This window comes from Phanerochaete carnosa (assembly GCF_000300595.1).
Source record: "Phanerochaete carnosa HHB-10118-sp unplaced genomic scaffold PHACAscaffold_11, whole genome shotgun sequence".
In the NCBI taxonomy this organism is placed as follows: Eukaryota; Fungi; Basidiomycota; class Agaricomycetes; order Polyporales; family Phanerochaetaceae; genus Phanerochaete; species Phanerochaete carnosa.
The window spans coordinates 216,675-222,720 of NW_006767638.1; positions in this window are offsets into that span (position 1 = coordinate 216,675).

The window sequence follows — 6,046 nt, forward strand, 5'->3', positions numbered from 1 at the left end:
CGAAACAACAACCTGTCGTGGGCACCACGAGCGCTGACTTTATCCGTCCGTCTCACACAGCAACTAGGACATGGGCTTCACGAATGCGCAGCAGAACATCCGTGCGCTGCTTGCAACGGGCGGGAATGTTCATTCTGCCATTGAATGTATCCTCGGTGGCAGGGATCTGTAGTGCGTTATGTGATATCAGAACAAGAGGGATGCAATCGTAAAATGCTGATTGACTAGATATAGAAATAAGATGTCATTTGCCATGTTCTTTGACCGGGATGTTCGCTGCCCAACAACAGCATTAATGCGCATCTGCGCACTTCTGCATGTCAAACAGCCCTCCGCTTACGAAACCTCGTCAGGTTAATGTTAGTCCCGGCAGTCATCTATCAGATCTCTCATGAAGAGCGGGCGAAACGACACGAGAGAAATTTGGAACTTTTTTATTACAAAAAATATGCAAAAACAGCTTGAAAAAATAAGTAAGAAAATGTCATATTTTCCGCTCGGTATCCGGCAGTCCGGCAACTCGGCAATCCGGCAGCCGAGCCGAATATCGTCTGGGTGCCGCCGTCCCCGGGCGCTTTAGTAAATGGCCTGGTGGACAATCAACTTGGCTGCCAGATTGCCGAGTTGCCGGGCTGCCGGATACCGAGAGAAAACATACGACCTTTCCTTACTTATTTTTTCAAGCTGTTTTTGCATATTTTCTGTGACAAAAAAGTTCCAAATTTCTCTCGTGAGACAAGAGCATTGCATTAGAAAATATATGACACAGAGATGTAGCAAAGGGCAGTGATGAAGAGAGCAATTGCAAATGCTGAAAGTAGCTGGCACCACATATGCAGTGCGCTGGATCTGTGCAAGCACAGTGCTACCACACATTTGGATAGTGGAACATAAAGGCTTTATGTCATTCAAGTTTTAGTGCAATGTTATCAATCTATTTATACAGCTGACACATCTTGAACAAGTGATATATTTGGACTCTGCAGTGTCAGGCACAAACATTTATGACAAGGCCCTGATTAAGCTCAAAGGTTGCCATCCAGGAACATTAACAGTGGAGCTGCTGCATTCATCCTGTATGGTGGTCTCTCTAACATTTTTGCTTGTCTGTGCAAGTGTCACAAGCTAACGTACTTGATTTATGATTTCTGAATGTAATGAAGAATCATTCTGTATGGACTGGCACTTTGAGAGCTTTTCAGCACTGTTACAAAACTTAGTCCAATGCATGAGAGTCTTACTTGTATTGACATTACACTAGTCCATCAAACTTGGGTTAGGGTTCATTTCAAACTTTGAAGTGAAACTTGCTTGATTTTTACAGCCTTTCACACTTTGAGTATCAACTTGAAATTTGGTATCTAGATACTTCTAGCATACATCTAGCTACATGTAACCACTAGAAGGTGAAAAACCTAGATGTGCATGTGTAGTAACAGTGTTTTTCATGTGTGCTGGCCAGGCCTGAGTGCAAAAGTGCCATTTCAGATGTGGGCACATTTTAGTGGTTTTTATATGAGCAAATAGAGCTGAAAGAGAGAATTCAGAATATGTATGTATGTATAGAATATTAAATGTTTGAGGAAGAGAACTGAGGAGGAGAAAGTAGACAAATATACGCAAATAAGCGCTCAATAAGCGCTCAAGTGCCGTCTGCCTTTCTCCCTGCTCCTACCCTTCTCAGGTGGTAAATGTGGTCCTCATGTATCTTCACATAGTTTTTAACATGTTAAAGAGTCTCTATAAATATTTTGGTCAATTTACAGTAAATATATAGTGCATAGTGATAAGAATAACCTTGTGTAGTTTCGCTCCCAGCCATTCTGGTGCACCTGGACTTCGCTGGTCAGAGACTGCATCGGACATCAATGGTGATGTGCAGTCTCTCGCTAGAATGTCTGGTCTACTTAGATCATTCGGAAGGGCCTCATTTGCACGTGATCTACACGCTCTCTGAGGAAGTGACTGCCTGCGCACCATCAAGCTGCTGGTGATGAGTAGAGCATTTGTGTATGTGGTCAGACATATATATAAAAGTGCCTCTGATATATTTGAGTACATTTGTGTTTTTATAAGCCTTCTACAACGGAGAGTACTACTGCAGCCCAAATAGCTGCCAACAGTGAGCTATCACTACGGGCATGAGCTGGTTTCAGATCACCTGAAATGTCCTGGTCAAGCCATCAAAACTGTTTCATTTTCGAAGACTTAACCAGGGCTTTCTGGTGTTCCAAAATGATAGATTTGCTACCACTTTTGTAGCCATTTGTGGTGCAGGAAAATGATAAATTTTGTGTAGCCTGAAATGAACCTGAAATGACTCAATATGGCTACATTTCAGTACAGCAAAGAGTTCATGTTTCAGGAGACTTTGTGGCGCATTTCAGGACATCTGAAAGAACATATGTAGAAATCATTTCCGCCTTATATTTGCAATGAGGAAAGGTCCGGGCAAGGAAAACTTTTGATGGTCCTGAAATTGCCATTTCTGATGGATTTTGAAGCTATTTTATGAGCTAGAAGATTTTTACCTGAGATAAGTCAGAAACATCCTAGAAATGTACTATAAATTTGCCGTAAATGGTAATTTTAGAATCATTAAAAGTTTTCCTTGCCCAGACCTTTTCTCATTGCAAACATGAGGCGGAAATGATTTTCTACATATGTTCTTTCAGATGTCCTGAAATGCGCCACAAAGTCTTCTGAAACATGAACTCTTTGCTGTACTGAAATGTAGCCATATTGAGTCATTTCAGGTTCATTTCAGGCTACACAAAATTTATCATTTTCCTGCACCGCAAATGGCTACGAAAGTGGTAGCAAATCTATCATTTTGGAACACCAGAAAGCCCTGGTTAAGTCTTCGAAAATGAAACAGTTTTGATGGCTTGACCAGGACATTTCAGGTGATCTGAAACCAGCTCATGCCCGTAGTGTATGGGCGCAGTATGTGTGTGTGTCAGTCACGTGTGAATGAGACCCCTCCAGATGATCCAAGTGGACCAGATGCTCTAACGAGCCAGAGCACTTTGCTTTCAAAGTTCGATGCACTAGCCGACAGTGTTTACACATCAGAGTTAAGAGCGAATGGAAACAAGACTAAACCTTGTGCAGAGCAGCAGATATGCTTGCGCTCATTTTGGCACAATGAACACTAGCAATTTGAATTATTGAACATACACACGTATGGTTTCACATGCTGCGGATTATATCCGCATTTTATCAGAATTATTGGGAATTTATCAGAGGAGAGGTGGGCTTGTAAATCTGGCAGGCCTCAGAAGCATCCCCAAATGCTTAGTCATAGCAGTTCACGTAGTCCTGGCTGCAGATCTGCGAGATCTGCAGCCGGGACTACATGAACCACCATTAGTAACGGGCGCTTAAACACTGAAGGGGCGCGGTCTTTGTTTGAGCTTGTTTTGAGGCCTCCGAATGCTGTTTTGACTGTTTTTGACCAGTTTCAGAGAGAGTTAAAGTTCAATACATTGACTGCACACCTGTTCATGCTGTATATAGTAAATATAAATATACACAAAGATTTGCCTGGATGAGGGCCTCTTTTGGGTGGATGGCATGGTACAGGTTTGGATGTACTTCTTGACAGTGAAAATGGTGTCAGAATCACAGGGCTGTCTTTCTTCCGATAAATTTCGGATAAATCCGCTAAAATGCGGATATAATCCGTGGCATGTGGGAGCACTATTTGATGTGTCCGGATGTTCCCGGTACTGGCGCCTATGATGCTTAAACGAACGCAAACATTCTTGCTGGTGTTTGCAAGGTTAGCCAAGCTATTGCACATTGTATACACATTGTAAATTCATCAAAATATTCATAGACACTCCTCATCATATTGGTAACTATGTAGAGATACAATTAATACCTTATTAACTACCTCTAATAGTACAATTTACGCTTCTTTGCTGTAATTGCAGAGTCAAGTATTTTTGACTTGGTTCCTTCTGTCTTCTATATTCTATGGTTTCCATACACTCCAGTCTATATGTATATGCCCATATATAGCTTTGATATATGTTTCACAGTAGATTAGACTGCTATAGACCATAACCTTCTGTTATTTTTGCTGTGTTCTGGTTTTTTATACTTGTAAGGTAGCTGAAAGCCTTTCAAGAGCTACTACAGCTTTTAGAGCATCATGCACATATGACACACAGTATTGGAAGCATATTCAAAGGTTTAAAGGGTCTATAACATGTAGAAATGTTCTGCATTATAGCAGGCTTCTATCTCAGCCTTTGGCCTTCTCTGATCTTTTGCTCTTCTAAGTGGTTTATTACACCTGTACACAGTCTCATATAATAAATAAAAGAGAGAGAGATCTCAACCTAGAACCTTTTATGCTATTAAAATACTACACTACATTGTAGCCAATACTGTAAAGACAGAAAATCAGTTGTGAGATTAGAAGCTCAAACAGGGGGCAGAGATTCTGAGCAAAGTCTTATTAGTCTTTCTCATGAATTAACCACTATTTCCACCTATTTTCACTTATTTTCACTCTTTTACCTCTGTCTCTACATTTTTCCTATTTTTACCTCTTTCTCCCATCATAACTCTTCAGCTCCTATATCAATCCAGTTAGCATTAGGCCTAGTCCAGACTTAGCCTCTATGTAAGCTGGGCTTTGTCAAGCTCTGGCTCAGCTTCTATGTAGGGCTTTGAAGTAGGTCAGAGTGTGTTTAGGTAACGCTGTAGGGTATATAGGGCTGCAAACATAAGATCTTTAGTCTTGAGCTGGTCTTTACCCTGACTATCACTTTTGGCTGTTTTGCCCCTCAGAAGTTCAGCTCCTCCCACTTCTAGTCTTTTGCTAGTGATGTGCAGACCTGGCTTGAGCTTGTTTACAATGCAATGAGTGTTCCAGTGCTATCAAAAGAGAGTATATTTGAGTGTAGTAGATTATTACTGCATGTACTTGCCAAATTATAACCTCTAAAAAACCTTCACCTGGAAAACAACTCAAGTTGCAATGAAGTCCACAAATGCACACCTACAGCAGGCACCAGACAATGGCATACAATCATGCTCAGCAGAAACTATTAATTCTAGAATATCCATATTTTGTTTTGTATGTACATATCAAATTGCTCTCACCTTATTCTAAACTCAGAGAACAGTAACAGAGCTAGTACACCCAAGCCCAATCCAAGCCAGGGCTTCTAAGCCAGGCTTGAGCTTGACTATGCTCTGAGTCTGGCCTTGAGCTTATTGCCAAGCTTGACTTAGGCCACACTTCCTGGGCTGGGCTTGGAGGGCTTTGAGGCTTTGAGGCTCAGCTTGCACATCACTACCTCTTACTGTTGAGCCTTAGCTCCAGCCTATAGTTATTCTTGCTTACCTTTTGTAGTTGCCTGTCCTAGTCTCTGATAGAGCTGTTCTGGCTGTAGTTAGTGTTGGAGTGTGATTATCACTGACAGTTTTAATATGAAGGTGAAATGAATTGAGGTGGCCAACAGAAAATTTAAGCAGTGTTTAGGGCATTCAAAGCTAGCTTAAACTTGTTACAATTTCTGAATGTAATGAAGAAATGTTCTGTTGGAAGTAGCACTTTGGGAGTCAGTTTACTTCCTTGCAGAAATCTGCCCCTCACTCTACAGCTTGCTATACTTAATCTATTGGCCTAAAACTTAGGTCATATGTATCTCTAGCATAGATCTACATGTGAAAATTTGTTTAATCACATATGGATCAGTTTCGGCTCTTTAGCACTGTGTTTTGTGCTTGAGCTCAAGACTTAGACAAATTTCACACATAGACCACTTTCAAAAGGCACAACATCTAGGTGATCTTTATACCATCAGATATTGCTTGTTGAGAGGGTCCAGAATATGTAAAAAGATATGCCAAATTAATTGTTTAAAGGGGTGAACCAAAGAGAACAAAGTGCGAGAAAACGCCAGATTAAGCGCCCAATAAGCGCCACAATACAATCAGCCTTCTTCATCACTTCTACTCTTCTCACACATTTCTATCCATCTATACTATGTAGCATAACATCTGCTATGTACACATTAGCTGTATG